The sequence below is a fragment of the Sinocyclocheilus anshuiensis genome, unplaced genomic scaffold (genome assembly GCF_001515605.1).
Source record: "Sinocyclocheilus anshuiensis isolate Anshui unplaced genomic scaffold, SAMN03320099.WGS_v1.1 scaffold457, whole genome shotgun sequence".
NCBI classification, from domain to species: domain Eukaryota; kingdom Metazoa; phylum Chordata; class Actinopteri; order Cypriniformes; family Cyprinidae; genus Sinocyclocheilus; species Sinocyclocheilus anshuiensis.
Window position 1 is genome coordinate 3,673,328 of NW_015537939.1, and position 18,683 is coordinate 3,692,010.

At 34.7% G+C, this 18,683-nt stretch overlaps 1 long non-coding RNA gene across 1 annotated transcript; it reads left to right on the plus strand.

The window, feature by feature from the left end:
• The first annotated feature begins 1,626 nt into the window (after positions 1–1,626).
• LOC107662972 (uncharacterized) lies at positions 1,627–2,652 on the plus strand. The gene is made up of 3 exons (XR_001631263.1): positions 1,627–1,661; positions 1,784–2,022; positions 2,337–2,652. It is a non-coding gene; the product is annotated as an uncharacterized LOC107662972 (long non-coding RNA).
• Positions 2,653–18,683: the final 16,031 nt, after the last annotated feature.

Here is an 18,683-nt window from a genome sequence, read left to right on the forward strand (position 1 = left end):
TCTCTGGCGAGATCCCAATTTGTCGGTCATCACCGAAGTGACGTCGAGAGTGACCAACTGAAAGGGAACTGTAAATGATACTTATCCACCCATTACTTATAAAATTCTTGGCTTTCTTACATACATATTAACTGTATTCCACGTGTTTATTAGATGTGGTTGCTGCCAGTCTGTCATTTGTTTATCTAATAAAACTCTTCATCAATGACACTTTTACAAATTGAGGGTTCCCACAGAGATTAATTTTTAAAGGCTTAAGTTGCACAACTGGCTGGGTTCAAAATAAGCCATCAAACTGAAGGGGGTATTTGAAAAAAAAAAGTTTTAGTGGTGTATAGTAAAATTGGTAATTCACCACTGGCAACATTACATGGTAACATTACAAAGCTAAAATATAAATAAAAAATCGTAAACTTATCATGTTAGTTAAATGTTGTATAAAAAATTATTTGTTGAACCATTTCAAATCCAAAATCAGTTGGTTCCAGTGTTTGATCTTAATATATATTAAATATTTTTATTCACTTTAAATATTTGCATATGTTGTTTTATTTGACACCTAGATTAAGTGAAATCATGCACATGTTCTTGTGACAGCAGTGAAGTCAGTCTACAGAACACAGAACAGAGATTTAAGGCTATACATGAAGAGAGACTGGACATTCACTCTTCTGTCAGACTCTGTTCCATGTTTTGTGTGTGTTTTGCTTCCTATGTTTCCTTTTGCCCTTATTTGGTCCTTTCCGTTGCTGTCATTTAGTTCATTTGTTCCCAGGTGTGTCCCATTAGTTCCCCTGTACTTAAACCCTGTGTTTCTGAATTTCCCTTGTTTGGAATTGTATATGTCTACCCTTGCTACGTGTGTTTTCCTTGTTCCTTGGATGTGATTAAAATCTATATGTTTGAATTCCACTCCTCGTCTCCGTGCTCCTCACAGTAGCGAATCATGACCTCTTCAGGTGACACATTTTCTATATGGAATCTACACTCTTATTATTAGAGTGTTGTAGTTATTTGAACTTGAATGTATTAAAAATGGTTCTTTGGATCTTACTTTTTTGTTAACTTTGTTTTGATTGTTTTTTTTGTTTAACTCTGTCTGTAATATGTGAAGTTTGATACTGCTTGAGAGTCAGACATAGGTGTAAAATTGAACACTTTATATTGCATTCATCATAAGCATCGTCATCAGCTTGCCCTGAAAGCATTAATATAGTCAGATAATTGCTCAACTGCTCAGTTGCTATATGTTGAAAACAGATTTGGGAAAAGGTGATTGTTTAATTGGATTGTTCAACCAAAAATGAAAATTGTGGAACACAAAATAAATGCATTTTGAAGAATGTTAGAGTCAGAACAACACTGACCTTTTTGACTTTCATTATATGAACAAATAAAACGCAAAGACATTTTCAAATAATTTTTTGTTCCAACGAAAAAAGAAATTTATACATGTTTTGGTATGGCATTAGGGCAGGGGTGTCAAACTCAATTCCTGGAGGGCTGGAGCCCTGCAGAGTTTAGATTCAACCCTAATTAAACACACCTGATCCAACTAATCAAGTCTTTCAAGCTTATTTGAAAAGTACATGGTATGTGTGTTGGAGCAGGGTTGGAACAAAACTCTGCAGGACTCTGTAGTTGGATACCCCTGCATTAGGGTGAGTAAATGATGATAGTTTTAATTTTTGGGTGATCTATGCATTTAAATTATTGTGAAGGATTATGAAACTACAACCTTATCCTGTCCATTTTTTTTTTCATTTAACTTTTACATTTGCAGTGAGCTTTTGAGCTGAGGAACAAATAAGGAGATGAATAACTCTACAGTGAACTTCATCACGTTTGGAGCATCTACAAACTCCACAACTCTTTACTTTGGGCTAATGAGAATTCTGGACATGTTTAACCTTCTGTTTGGTTTTCCTACACACTCCTACGTTATATGGCTCATCGTCACAGGGACAGGAAGTAGAGTTGCATCAGAGTTATTTATCCTCAATCTCTCTGTTTGTGAGATTGGTAACTGTCTGAATTCTTTGCTGTCCCTATTTGATTATCGTCCAATTCTCAAGAAAATAACTGACTGTATAATAGGACTCGCCATCACTGGTCGTCCTCTGTTTCAGTGTCTGATGTGTGTTGAGCGTTACCTGGCAGTGGTTCAGCCTGTAACCTTTCTGAAGTTCAAACCTCTCAGATATAGAGTGATCTGCTGCACTGCGGCTTGGATAATCACTCTTGGATCCTGTTTATTCTGCATGTTTACTCAAGACTTGTTTTATTTTTATACATGGTTCTTCTCACTGCAGTTTCTCCTCTTCCTCTCCATGCAGTTGTTCTGCTGTTTAGCTGTTCTCGGAGCTCTGAAGCAGTCAGGACCGGGAGAGAGAAAGCGAGAGCGAAAGAGAAGAGCATTTTATATCATTCTAATAACTACTGTGAACATGATTGTTATCTATGTGCCATTTGTTATCTCAGGATTGTTTTTCATTCTGAGCCAAGAGTATATTCCGGAAATGTTTATTGTTGGATTATTTAGTTTTATTTTGGCTGGTTTTGTTCAGCCGGTTCTTTATCTGAACCGGACTGGAAAACTCTCCTGTCTTCACTTTCTATAAATCATTAAGTTGTTTAGCTTTTAGATCTTACTAAACCACCTCAAATAATTTCTTACACATTATCACATTAACTCCAGTCTGTATGTTAATTACATGTGGTTGTTGCTTGTAGATTTTATTTGTTTGTCGTTTGCTTGTTTTTTTTTTTTTTTACAGTAAATTGCTTCATCAATATGCAAACATTCCATGTTCAGATCAATCAATAATTCAATAAATATCTGCTAGAATGTGTTTGTGTGACTCTCTGCATTTTTATTTAAAGAGATGCACCATCACAAACAAACATACAGTTGAACATTTGATTGTTCAACATTAACTCAGATTTAGTTTGCGGCCAGTGTGCTGATTCCTGAAAGTCTGTCATCTAATAAAATACTAAAGCATTGACCTGCTGTTACCTTTTCCATATACTGTTGTTGTTGTGCTTAGTATTGAATGTGATTCAGTTAAATGTTGTGTAGACGTGCATTGATGAACGATTATAAATGCAAATCAGTCAGTGTTGCTCCATTCAAATGTTTAGCAAGATAAACTACATTTTTAACCTTATGTTTAATTAATATATTTCAATATGTTATGATTTGTGCTATGAGGCAGATGAAGTCATGCACATATATGCTTGTGACAGTCATGAAGTCAGTCTACAAAACACAGTACAGAGATGTATACACATCCAGGACATTCACTCTTCAGGTGATAAAACTCGTCTTATTCTCTAAGATCTTCTATAGGAACATAGACATTATATTATTATTGTTAATAATAGTGTTAATAATAAAAAAGATTGATATTATTACTAGAATGTTTGACTTTAAAGTATTTGTTATTTAAATGTTTTAGTAAATGGCATTTAAATTGGGGCTTATAGAAGCTGATCATAGAATGCATTTAAAAATGTACCTTCAAATCTTACCTCTGTACCATTGAATTTTCACACACTTTGAATTTTGTGAAGTTTTCTAATTTAATAATGATAAAAAAATTAAGAATATATAAAAACAATAAAGATAATAAGACCTGTTCCTGAGACTGACCCGTTTATTATTAAACTTGCTTCCACTTATTTCTAGACTGTTGTGCACGAGACAAAGATGAGTATCATGAAAACTATTTTATGTTGCAATCATCATAAGCAGTTCTAACATTTGTGTTTCAAAAAAGGTATTCTGTTCTATTAAAATGAGACCGCTAAATAGCCTTTTGATGAAATAAAATACTTAGCAAATCTCAGCATTTTTATGCAGACCATGAAGATACAAAAGCAGTCAATGAGGCAGTAATCTTTCAAAAGGTACTAATTTGGGTTACAGTTTATTTTAAGGTGTCATTGTTACAGTGTAATTATACATTTAAGTACTGAATAATATTAATTGACTACATGTACTTACTATTTGGTTAGGGTCAGGATGATTAGGGTTTGGCTTAGGGTTATTTGCATGTAATTATGCATAATTAATTGTTATTATAATAGTAAGTACATGTAACGTGTAACAAGGACACCTTGAAGTGTTACCATAATTTGTATAATTAAGGTACTAATATGTACCTTTGAACTATTAATATGCATAATTTATAGGGGTAAATAAGGTACAAAAGTTTACCTTTTGAAAAGGTACTGCATCAGTGACAGTTTTTGTACCTTTTTTTTCTGAGAATGTAGGACCGCAAATGTAATTTATGCAATCTATATTTCCAGAGACTTTAAATTAATAAACAAATTATTTTTTTATAGAACACGTTTCTCCAAAAAATACATGAATGAAAATATATTGTGTAAGAACTTGTGAACATCGATTTTTGGTGACATACAAATCATGTTGTAAAATCCTTCATAACACAGCTTTGAAACTACAAGGCAATTTAGGTTCATATCTAGATACTTTTTTTTTTTCCTCAATAGAATGCCTACATTTTCAGTGAGTTTTTGAGCTGAGAGACAAATACAAAGGAGATGAATAACTGTACAGATAACTTCATACCTGAATCATCTACATTCTCCACAACTCAACACATCGGGCCACTGAAGATTTTGGATTTTTGTCTGCACAGCTTCAATTTCCTGTTTGGTTTTCCTACACACTCCTATGTTATATGGCTCATCGTCACAAGAACTGGAAGTGGAGTTGCATCAGAGTTCTTCATCCTCAATCTCTCTGTTTGTGAAATGGTCAACTGTGTGAACATTTTTCTCCATGTACTTGATCACTGGTTTTCAAGTCTCAAGACATTAAAATATTTATTATTAGGACTTTTCATCACTGGTCGTCCTCTGTTTCAGTGTCTGATCTGTGTTGAGCGTTACCTGGCAGTGGTTCATCCTGTAACCTTTCTGAAGTTCAAGCCTCTCAGATATAGAGTGATCTGCTGCTCTGCGGTCTGGATAATCACTCTTGTATCCTGTTTGTCCTGCATGTTAAATATAATCTCATGTAACTTCTATATTTATGTATGCTGCTACTCACTACAGTACTTCCTCTTCCTCTGCATCCAGTTGTTCTACTGTTTGGCTGTTCTCAGAGCTCTGAAGCAGTCAGGACCAGGAGAGAGAAAGAAAGAGAGAGAGGAGCAAAACCACATGAAGAGAAGAGCGTTTTACCTCATTCTCATAACTACTGTGAGCATGGCTATCATATATGTTCCATTTATTATCTCAGGATTGTTTTTCATTCTGACTCGTATATATAGTTTTGTTTTTTCCCCCAAAATGTTCTGTGCCGTATCTGCAGTGTGAAGTGACTCAGATCATGGTAGTGTGACACTCATTCACTGTTTATTTAGAGAGCAACACAAACTGACTTATAGTTGTATATTTGATTATTCTTTTGTTACATAAAGATTACATTTATTGAGTTTGTTTATCAGATATGGTTATTATATAAGTGTAAATTGGATTAAATCTTAAATGATAAACCATGTTTTCTTTTTTCCATTTCAATGATTTTGAACTGTTTACGACGTGAGATCATGTATGTCGCTATATTCCTTTGCAGACACGACAAGACCGATAATGTGATTTCACTGTTATATATTATTTGTCTGTAAACACGCACATGAATATAATAAAATGATACACAGAAAAGAAAGTGTCGCCGGTCTGTGAGTTTTATTCATACATTGCTCATTCTCGCTGATATTAAAATTCAGGTGATAACTCCTTTCATAAACTCTTTTAAATATGAATCTAAGTAAACTTTAAATTGTTGTTAATACTAGAATATCTGATTTTGGTAAATTGTATTTAAATTGGAGGCTTTGCCATATTAATTTTAAATTTACATTCAAATCTTACATCTTTGACTTTGTTTCACACAGACTAAATTATGTGAAGTTTGTTAATTTAATAATGATATAACAACAGATATAATCAGACCCATTCCTGAGAATGACCCGTTTACTAAATTGTTGTTTATTTCAACTTCATTTTACTTATTTTGAGCATTGTGTATGCACCTGAGACAGTGAGCATTTTTGATTGTACATCTTAAAAGATGTGCTTGAAGGGACTGTGTCCCATTTAACTAGTCTCTTCTGTAAAAATCGGACATCATCTAAATAGCCTTTTGATGAAATCAGATGCTTTGCATGTGGCTTCTATGCCGTCTTTGCAGTGTAAACTGTCTTAGAAAATGATAGTGTGACTTTCTGTCATTCACAATAATCCATTTGATGTGCTGTGTACTATATTGATATACTACTATAATACTGATACTGATTTTACATTAGAAATGTGATTTGATGAATGTCAGCCAGTAGTTTCATATATGACTCTCTTTTGTAGCCTGTACATTTTACATTTGCATTTCTGGTGTTTTATGGGACGTGTATAAGATGAAGTCATGCACATACATTCTTCTGACAGCTGTGAAGTCAGTCTACACAGCACTGAGATTTCTATACACCCAGAGAGACTCAACCTTCACTCTTCAGGTGATAAACATCTCTTGTAAACTTGGTATTTTCTGCATAGGCTACAAGAGTAAACACTTGATTTTTATAATTAATAGAATTTTGTATTATTAATAGAATATCAAACATTGTCTATTTCCTATTCATTGGACTCTCAAAGTATAGAAGTATAGCATGTATTGAAAATATACGGTTAAATCGTATTGACCTGCTTGGATTTGTTTCAGTTGCAGTTGAATTATGTTACGTTTGTTCATTTTAAAATGCTAAAACAGTGGATATAATGAAACATTATGATAAACATGACATCTGATAAACAGCACATTCAAAATAAAAATACTAATTTGAGCATTCTGTGTAAACAGAATCTGATGATTGAGACAGAGATGAGTGTCATGTTGAGCATATTTTTAGTCTTGAAGTACACAAACTATGTCTACGTTTATGGTGTCTTACACAATAATAAACCACAGGATGCTTTTCAATATTTTTATGCAGACCATGAAAATATAACTCATGAAGATATTTTATGGTCTTTATATGTTTCCTTCTTGATTTCTATGGGACTTCAGATAAGATTTAATTTTGTTAAATTTCCATTCAGAACAAATTAGACAGAAACTACATCCATATCATTTAAAATATGTATTCAATTATTGCATGTTTAAGGACTGAATCCTTAATAAGTTTACCTGACATCACCTTACACTTTTCCCTCCATAGATTATGGTTGCAATGTTATTAAATTTTTTGTGAGGTTTTGAACTGATGGATAAACAAGGAGATGAATAACACTACAGTGAACTTCACATCTGAAGCATCTACAAACTTCATATATGAGGCATTTGAGGAAATAAAAGACCTGGACATTTGTACGTGCAGCATCAGTATCTTGTTTGGTTTTCCTACACACTTCTTTGTTGCATGGCTCATTGTCACAGGAAGAGGAAGTGAAGTTACATCAGAATTCTTCAACCTAAATCTCACTTTTTGTGAGATTGGTATCTGTCTGAATTCTTTGCTGTATGTAATTTATTCTTACACTGGGATTTCAAATCTCATTAGATTTGCATGGTTTTTATTAGGACCATTAATCACTGGTCGTCCTCTGTTTCAGTGTCTGATCAGTGTTGAGCGTTACCTGGCAGTCGTTCATCCTGTAACATTTCTGAAGTACAAACCTCTCAGATATAGAGTGATCTGTTCTACTCTGGATAATCACTCTTGTATCCTGTTTGTCCTGCATGTTAAATATAATCTCATGTAACTTCTATATTTATGTATGCTGCTACTCACTACAGTACTTCCTCTTCCTCTGCATCCAGTTGTTCTACTGTTTGGCTGTTCTCAGAGCTCTGAAGCAGTCAGGACCAGGAGAGAGAAAGAAAGAGAGAGAGGAGCAAAACCACATGAAGAGAAGAGCGTTTTACCTCATTCTCATAACTACTGTGAGCATGGCTATCATATATGTTCCATTTATTATCTCAGGATTGTTTTTCATTCTGACTCGACATTATTTTCAGGAACCTTTTACCGTTGCTTTTTTTTGTTATATATTGGCTGGTTTTGTTCAGCCTGTTCTTTATCTGAACCGGGTTGGAAAACTCTCCTGTTGTCAATAAAGCAATCTTTTTTATTATCATGATTGTATTATAAATGTTTTATTGAAAACAGAAGAGTTTTTTATATATATATATATATATATATATATATATATATCTTGCATGTTTTGCAGATGTTCCAACATGAAAGCAAGTTCAATATTCTCTAAAACATAAACGGGATTGTGGTGACGTTTTATGCCAGTTCAGAAATGAAATGTCCATATTGGGATTTGAGAAATTAACAAATTAGTAAGTTAATGGCTTCCTGACAGTGATTGATTGATTGATTTTTTTAATCACAGTTTTCCCAATTAGCTGTTTTAATTTATCTTTATATATATATATATATATATATATATATATATATATATATATACAGAGAGATTTGTACGTGCAGCATCAGTATCTTGTTTGGTTTTCCTACACACTTCTTTGTTGCATGGCTCATTGTCACAGGAAGAGGAAGTGAAGTTACATCAGAATTCTTCAACCTAAATCTCACTTTTTGTGAGATTGGTATCTGTCTGAATTCTTTGCTGTATGTAATTTATTCTTACACTGGGATTTCAAATCTCATTAGATTTGCATGGTTTTTATTAGGACCATTAATCACTGGTCGTCCTCTGTTTCAGTGTCTGATCAGTGTTGAGCGTTACCTGGCAGTCGTTCATCCTGTAACATTCTGAAGTACAAACCTCTCAGATATAGAGTGATCTGTTCTACCGCTGTCTGGATAATTACTCTTGGCTCTTGTTTGTTCTGTATGTTTATTACAGAGCAATTTAATTTACAGATTTACATATACTTCTACTCGATTCAGTTCCTTCTCTTCCTCTTCATTCAGTTGTTTTGTCTTGTGGCTGTTTTCAGAGCTCTGAAGCAGTCAGGACCAGGAGAGAGAGCAAGAGAAAGAAATTAGGAAAATCACATAAAAAGAAGAGCGTTTTACCTCATTCTAATAGCTATTGTGACTATGACTATTATATATTTACCTTTTATTATCTCAGGATTCATTTTTATTCTTATGCAGTGGGTTATTGTGGACTTTTTTTCTTTCTGTTTCTTATGTTTTATTCTGGCTGGTTTTGTTCAGCCTGTTCTTTATTTGCACAGGGCTGGAAAACTTTTCTATCTTTGTTCTCCATAAAACATGCAGTTGTTTAATTTGACTAATTTCATTTACTGAACATTTTACTGTTTTTGTTGTTGTTTACTTCTACTTAGTTTATACTAAATGAATATTCATAGTCCTTTATGACACTGAAACATGCTGATGTGAACTTATATGTAATTTAATATTGTTTATTTAGAGAGATCCTCCACCTCACTGATTTACTTATGCATATAATTTTGACTGTCTCATTCTACATTCAGATACATGCTATCTTGTGTTTATTGTATAATTATGTGTATGTATGTGTGTTTTCCAGTTTGAGGACAGTCAGAGATTATTTCATTGGACCTGAAATCCCTGCACACACATATTCTGATAATATACATCTTTAATTTGACAAATGCTAGATATATACATTTGCATAGCAGGTGTTGCACCTGTGCAGGCCAGTTTTATGACTAATGTTTTTTTTTTTTTTTTGCATATACATCAAACTAAGGTTGAAGTATTTAGTTATAAGTATATAGTTAAGGGTCAAATGATAAATGTCTAAATGTTGTTTGGTGAAAAAGTGTCAAGTCAAAATCAAGTTTAATTGTAGGTGATCAGAGTAAATGCAAAATATAAACATCCATATGAAAACATTGTTATACAACACAATTGTATATTCTTCTCCAAAGACAGGTAGAGCTGATTCATTACACAAATCAACGCTTTCTTTGTCTTTAATCCTTGCATTATATCATGCTGTAAAATTGTAATTGTATTGTAAATATGTAATGTGTTGTATAAATTAAAAAAAAAATGTGACTGTTACGTTGCTTCTTGCATGTTTTGCAGATGTTCCAACATGAAAGCAAGTTCAATATTCTCTAAAACATAAACGGGATTGTGGTGACGTTTTATGCCAGTTCAGAAATGAAATTTCCAGTGAGATTTGCGGAAATCTGAATTCTATATTGGGATTTGAGAAATGAACAAATTAGTAAGTTAATGGCTTCCTGACAGTGATTGATTGATTGATTTTTTTAATCACAGTTTTCCCAATTAGCTGTTTTAATTTTCCTGTTTATACAGATAATGTCTTTTCATAAATATTTGCATATCTGATGTTTTATGTGACGTGTAGCAGATGAAGTCATGCACATCACTCTTATGACAGCTTCAAAGTCAGTCTACAAAACAAAGCACTGAGATTTATACAGTATACATCCAGAGAGACTGGACATTCACTCTTCAGGTGAAAAACGTTAATAATTTCTTACTTTCAACTCAATAATATTCAATTTTGCTGTGAATATTATGTATTGTATAAGGTTTATGAGCATGTAAGATGGTTTAACTTTCACATGAAACAGGGTTCTACTTACATAGATCTACTTCCATAATCAATTTTAAAATTTGTAAAAAAAATAATAATAATAAAAAAAAAAAAAACAGTACTATTAGATATTTATTTTAATTTTATTATTATTGAAACATTCCTGTTGTGTGGAATTACACACTGTTAAACATACATTTACTAGTTGTGGAAAAAAAATCTTCCTATTGAACAAAGCTGCTTTTTATAGGGCTATTTATTTCTTGAGCTTCTGAGCTGAGAAGACGAACAAAGAGAAGATGAATAACTCTACAGTGAACTTCACCTCAAGTGACTCTACAAACTCCACCACTCAGTCCTTTGGACCACTGGACATTTGTCTGCTTAGCATCAGTTTGCTGTTTGGTGTTCCTACACACTCCTATGTTATATGGCTCATCATCACAGGACCAGGAAGTGGAGTTGCATTAGAGTTCTTGTATCAAAGAAACATAACAGACAGTTACCAATCTCACAAACAGGGAGATTGGTAACTGTCTGTTATGTTTCTTTGATACAATGGCAATTTTGTTTTCATGTCTCAAGATAGTATCAAATTTTGTAAAAGGACTCGCCATCACTGGTCGTCCTCTGTTCCAGTGTCTGATGTGTGTTGAGCATTACCTGGCAGTGGTTCATCCTGTAACCTTTCTGAAGTACAAATCTCTAGACTGCTGCACTGCAGCCTGGATAATTATTCTTGGCCCGTTTGTACAGCATGTTCATTTTAAAATTGTCTAATACTACTGCACATACATGGTTCTTTGCATTGCAGTTTCTCCTCTTCATCTCCATTCAGTTGTTTTGTCTTGTGGCTGTTCTCGGAGCTCTGAAGCAGTCAGGACCAGGAGAGAGAGGGAGAGACAGAGAGGAGAAAAAACCCATGAAAAGAAGAGCATTTTATCTCATTCTAATAACTACTCTGAGCATTACTATTATATATGTGCCATATATAGTCATAGGATTCTCTGCCATTTTGACTCAGCAGTTGATGAAGGAACTCTATTATTTTAGTTGTTTGTTATGTTCTGGCTGGTTTTGTTCAGCCTGTTCTTTATCTACAGCGAGATGGAAAACTGCCCTGCCTCTGTTCTCCATAAATCATGTTTATTTTACAAAGTACAACATAAAAGGGAAAATTTGCAAGTAAAAAATTGACTATCCCATTCTAAATCTATTCTGTGTGTGTGTGTCTCTCTGTGGGATATATGTATTTTTAAAATTTTTTTACTGTGTAACCCGTAGTTACAAATGGTCAAATGAAAATGATCCTTTGTTTCTTATATTGAAAGTAAAAGTGTTGCTAGTATTCAACAAACACCTTCCCAAACAAAAACAAAATGCATTTTTCTGCTCGTTTACTCAGTCAAGACTGCCCATCCTTTTCAAGTTACTCTTGTACCTTTAATATTTGCACATCTGATGTTTTATGTAATGTAAAGTGTTGGAAATGAAGTCATTCACATATATTCTTGGTACAGCTGTGAAGTCAGTCTACAAAACACTGCACGTAGATTCATCAGGTGACATCATTTTGATTAATTTTCTTGCTTTCAGCTTACTAATATTCAACGTTGTGTTGTGTTTACTGGATAAAGTGTATGAGAACGTAAGATGTTCTATTTTTCAATAAAACAGCTGAAATCTACTAGAATTGAAAAATGTGGTACCGGTTTATAAACATGAGGAAAATGTAATATAAACTGAATAGAATTTTAATGCAGATATGTAAGTACTTATCTGTGTTTATTCAGATGTTCTTCAAGTTAAATGTTTACTTTTAATCTTTGCATATCTGATGTTTTATGACGTGTATCATATTGTGGCATTCTGCTATCAAAAGCTTAACACAACTCCAATTATGGCAATGAATAGACTACACCACCCCAGAAATTGTAAGATGTTCTATTTTTAAATAAAACAGCTGACATCTACTAGAATTGAAAAATGTGGTACCGGTTTATAAAGATGAGGAAAATGTAATATAAACTGAATAGAATTTTAATGCAGATATGTAAGTACTTATCTGTGTTTATTCAGATGTTCTTCAAGTTAAATGTTTACTTTTAATCTTTGCATATCTGATGTTTTATGACGTGTATCATATTGTGGCAGTCTGCTATCAAAAGCTTAACACAACTCCAATTATGGCAATGAATAGACTACACCACCCCAGAAATTGGCCGGGGACCCACAGGTACGCCAAGTACCACAAGCACACAGATGCGTAGTGGCTGAAACAGATATCAGACAACGATGGAAAGTTTCACACAATTTATTCAACAAGAAAATACAAAACTGGTCTTTGTAATACACAAACATTAAAAAGGACTACATCAATCATAAAACATTACACACCCACACGAACACACAATTTTACCACTTCAGAACTGGGGAATTCGTCTCGCCCATCCAATAAACACAGCAACCACTCGTACTCTCTCACAACACCGCACCCAAAACCCCCGTTGTGAACACTGCAGACGGACAGCCGAACCACCACCACACACAGAGGACTCTGGCCAGTACTGGCACCCCAATTCTGAAGGGAAAAGAAAACAAGATGAGAAACAAGCAAATCACACACACATACACAAATGCACTTTCCACGTTATGAGTTGTCAAAAACACTTATCACGTGCTGCAGTACGTCACACAAATGGCGACCGCTCACTAGCTGGTGTTCACTAGCTTTTGGCCTCACAGAGTCATCCTTTAAAGTGTCATTCAAGACTACATAACAAAACAAACATGCAAAGCACAAATACAACAAATTCCAAACAACCAAACAAAAAGAACAAAAATACAAAATAACAACAACATTCACAATGAAACACAATAGTAGTGGCAAACACATAGCTTCTCGCCACTATAGTTACCCCACCTCAAATCCTCTGAGCAACAAATGCTGGAAACTACTAAATTTAAATGCGCCACCACTGGCCGGGAACGAGCTATTGTTCTGGTCGTCGAGGTGATCCTTGCTCACTGAAATGAGATCGTCAATCAATTGGGTTAATGTTAAATACACAACTGCAACAAATGCGTCGTCCGGTATGAGACAGAAGAGTGGTAGAGGAGAGCAGCTTGCAGAGAGAATAAAACACAATCCAATCCGCCCGGAAACGTTCTGGTTCAGGCATTAATTTCCGCATGCAGATAGTAATCCATATGGTTCAAGAATGGTCACAAAGCCTAACAGCGCCCACAAAGCCAGCTGCAACACCTCCTGGTCCCCCTGTCACTATTAAAACATGGGAGGCTTTAGATTTAAAAAGGAAAAAATTACCATCTCTTTAACCCAGGCATGAAATAAATAACATACCGGCAGATAATAACTCACGCCACCCAGCGCACTTGACGGCGTTCAAGTTAAAGACTCACAAAGATAAACATTCGCTAAACGTGTCCGTATTACTCCTCAGCCACACTGTAAATTAAGTAAGTCTCAAATTACCCTCTTTGACATAAAAAGTTCATATTGCAACTACCACCAGTAGCTCTTACTTCCTGGACAGAAACACGGCGCACCAATAAATCACGTCACTTCCGAGACCCCCGAATGACGCGCTTAGTTAAATCTTCTTCTTCTTCTTCTTCTTCTTCTTCTTCTTCTTCTTCTTGCTTTACGGCGGATAGCAGACTTATAAGTGCATTACCGCCTCCTATCTCTCAAATGGACTATTGACACTGCCCCTTCCTTTTGCCTTGTTTCTAATAAACTAAGATCAACATTTGGTTGGGGCATAACCCACATTGGCACTGGAGATAAAGGAATTACTTAGTTAAATGTCAGGCTCGTCTCCTTTTATACCCGTGGAACATACCATTTCATCCCCAATAACTAAAATGGTTGATCGCATCACCACAATATGAAGTCATATATATTTATGTGACAGCTGTGAATTCAGTCACAAACAAAACACAGCACAGAGATTTATATACATCCAGAAAGACTGGACATTCACTCTTCAGGTAACAAACTTCTCTGTAATCTTGATATGTTCTGTGTGAAGGTAGACTATATGAGTAAACACTACATTGTTATTACTAATAGAGTATCAGAATATCATTTACGTTGGACTCTAGAAGTATAGAATTGGCAAAACTTAAGTAGCACATACTAAACTTCATTTAACTAATTTTGAGCATTCTGTGTTAACCTGACACTGTGTGTGTGTGTGTGTGTGTGTGTGTGTGTGTGTGTGTGTGTGTGTGTGTGTGTGTGTGTGTGTGTGTGTGTGTGTGTGTGTGTGTGGCAGAAAGTATCATGGTGAGCATATTTCAGTCTTGACTCTAACCCAATTTACCTATTCTGCTCTGTTAAATTGGGATAGCAGCTAAATATGAAATCAGTTAGAATGCTTTTGATTCAGTATTTTTATGCAGACCATGAAAATGTCATTCATTATGATACTTCATGGTCTTTTTGTTTTTTCTTTATATATATTCACATAATCCTCTGGGAATCCATACATTAATTTATGTGCTCTGTACTGTATTTCTAAGAGATTTCAAGTTAATTCATAAATGACTGAATTTTGTTTTTAGTAGACAAACTACATTCATATAATTGAAAATGTATTAAATTATTGAATCTTTAAAGACTGAATCTCTAACCTAATCTGGCCCAGTTGACCTAACATCACTCCCCACTTTTCCTCCATAGATAATGGCTGCAATGTTCTTAACATTTTTGTGAGCTTTTGAATTGAGAGATACTGTAACAAAGGAGATGAGTAACGCTACAGTGAACTTCACATCTGAAGCATCTACAAACTCCAAATATGATGCATTTGGGGAAATTTCCAGCCTGGACATTTGCATTTGCAGCATCAGTATCTTATTTGGTTTTCCTACACACTCCTATATTATATGGCTCATCGTCACAGGAACTGGAGTTGCATCAGATTTGTTCAATCTCAGTCTCTCATTTTGTGAGATTGGTATCTGCCTGAACTCGTTGTTTTCTCTGATTTATTATTGCACTGGGCTGTCACATATCATAAGCTTAGGATGGTTTTCATTAGGACTGCTCATCACTGGTCGTCCTCTGTTTCAGTGTCTGATCTGTGTAGAGCGTTACCTGGCAGTGGTTCATCCTGTAACCTTCCTGAAGTACAAACCTCTCAGATATAGAGTGATCTGCTGCACTGTGGCCTGGATAATCACTCTTGGGTCATGTTTGGGCTGCATGTTTATAGGCCAGTTTAAATATGTTTACATATACTTCTACTCGGTTCAGTTCCTCCTCTTCCTCTCCATCCAGTTGTTTTGTCTTGTGGCTGTTCTCAGAGCTCTGAAGCAGTCAGGACCAGGAGAGAGAAGGAGAGAGAGAGAGGAGGAAAACGAGATGAAGAGAAGAGTGTTTTATCTCATTCTAATAACTACTATGACGATGTCTATTATATATATCCCATATATTGTCTCAGGGTTGTCTTTTATTCTTATGCAAAGGTTTATTGTGGAATTGTTTTCTTTCGGTTTGTTTTGTTTTATTCTGGGTGGTTTTGTTCAGCCTGTTCTTTATTTTCACCGGGCTGGAAAGCTCTCCTGGTTTTGTTCTTCATAAACCATTACTAAGTTAATTTACTGAACATTTTCTTTTAAATATTTAATTTGTAAGATACTGTTTAGTTTCAAATGAATAATTTTATCGAAGTTTGAGTGGAACTTTTTCAGGTAATCCAACCAATCAGCTCTAGAGGAAGCCCATTTACTGTACATAGCTGTCTCTTGACAGTTTTTCAGCATCCCTCCACCACCCCAACTCCTCTCTTTTGGCTGACTCCTATCCCACCCAGGGATGGGGGAGGATTCCGTGTTCAGGCCAAATTTTGAGTTCAAGCCAAATATTAATTCTTTACGCTATCTGATTACATGTGAACCAGTGAATTCCTTTATGGCACTGAAACATTGTAATCTGAATCAATGTCATTTCATGTTCTGTTTATTTAGAAAGATCACCCACCTTACTTTATTTATGCATGTAATCTTTGACTTTGACCATCTCATTCTACATTCAGATTAACTCTATTTTGTATATATTTGTATATATATTTTGTGTGTGTGTGTGTGTGTGTGTATATATATATATATACACACACACACACACACACACACACACACACACACACACACACACACACACACAGACACACACACACACACACATATATATATATGTGTGTGTGTATGTGTGTGTGCGTGCGTTTTCCAATTTGAGGATTGTCACAGAGATTATTTCATTTGATCTGAAATCATACACAAATACTGTACTGTATGTCTTTAATTTGAAAAATGTTAGATATATGTATTTGCATAACAGAGTAAAATGTGTTGCACCTGTGCAGGCCAGTTTTATATTTATGAAAGCCGTATAAGACGACTGATGTTTTTTAGGCTATCAAACTAGATTATATAACAATAATTATTTCTTGCCAGCCTAAGTATTAGTTAATGGTCAGTTGATAAATGATGTTTGGAAAACAGTTTGAGTTTTATGTCAAGAAAAGTTTAATCATAGACCATCAGATGAAATTACTAAACATGAAATATGTAAATGTTGCCACATAGCATTATTTTGTGGGTCAAATTAAGTTTTTTTAGTCATGTCTGCATTTAATCCTTGACTTGACTGGCAGTGGTTCATCCTGTAATCTTTCTGAAGTTCAAACCTCTCAGATATAGAGTGATCTGCTGCACTGCGGCCTTGAAAGTCCTGTTTGCTTTGCATGTTTAGTAATTGCAAATATCAATCACGCATATACATGGTTCTTCTCACTGCAGTTTCTCCTCTTCCTCTCCATCCAGTTGTTTTGTCTTGTGGCTGTTCTCAGAGCTCTGAAGCAGTCAGGACCAGGAGAGAGAATGAGAGAGAGAGAGAGAAGGAAAGAGGAAAACCACATGAAAATAAGAGCGTTTTATCTTATTCTAATAACTACTGTCAGCATGGTTATTATTTATGTGCCGTTTACTATCTCAGGATTCTCTTTCATTCTGACACAAAATTATATAAAGGATTTTTTTTTTCCTTTTAGCTTTATTTTTACTGTGCTGGGTGGCTTTGTTCAGCCTGTTCTTATCTGAACCGGGTTGGGAAATGTTCGTGTCTTTGTTTCCAAAAAAAGTTATTTTTTAAAATATCTTTGTTTCCTGTTTTTATTTGCAAATGACTTCCCCAACCTTTATTTTTACTGTGCTGTGTGGCTTTGTTCAGCCTGTTCTTATCTGAACCGGGTTGGGAAATGTTCGTGTCTTTGTTTCCAAAAAAAGTTCTTTTTTAAAATATCTTTGTTTCCTGTTTTTATTTGCAAATGACTTCCCCAACATACATTTGTTTATTTTCCAATGTTTATTCAGATGTGTTTTTCAAACTATTACTTTTTTTTTATTATTATTATTTTTTTTTACTTTTAATATTTGTATATCTGCAAATGTGATGTGTGTCAGATGAAGTCATGCACATATATTCATGTGACGGCTGTGAAGTCAGTATACAAAACAGCACAGAGATTTATATACATCCAGAGAGACTGGACATTCATGTGATATGTAATATGGCAAATAAAACAGGATTGAGATTGTTTTTATGTTTTATGATTTTTTCCAGAAAGGTCATTTTGGATTTAATTGTCCATGTAAACATATGTGAAATTTACAAGCATTTTTTTTTCATCCTGTAGTTCACAGCTGTAATATTATTGAATGTGTGAAATTCTGAGCTGAGAGGATGAATAACTCTACAGTGAACTTCACCACAGCTGAAGCATCCACAACTTTTGACTTTGGGCTAGTGGACAGTCGAGGAATGAGTGTATTAAAGGGGTCATATGATGCTATTTTAAAGATCATTATTTTGTGTATTTGGTGTAACAGAAAATGTTGACATGCTTTAATGTTCAAAAAACACATTATTTTTCAAATACTGTACATTATTGTAGGTCCTCTATGCCCTGCCTCTCTCAAACACGTCGTTTTCAACAAAGCCCCCTCCTTTGACAAGCGCAGTCTGCTCTGATTGGCCAGCTGACCCAGTGCATTGTGATTGGCCGCACACCACAAGCATGCTTCGCAAA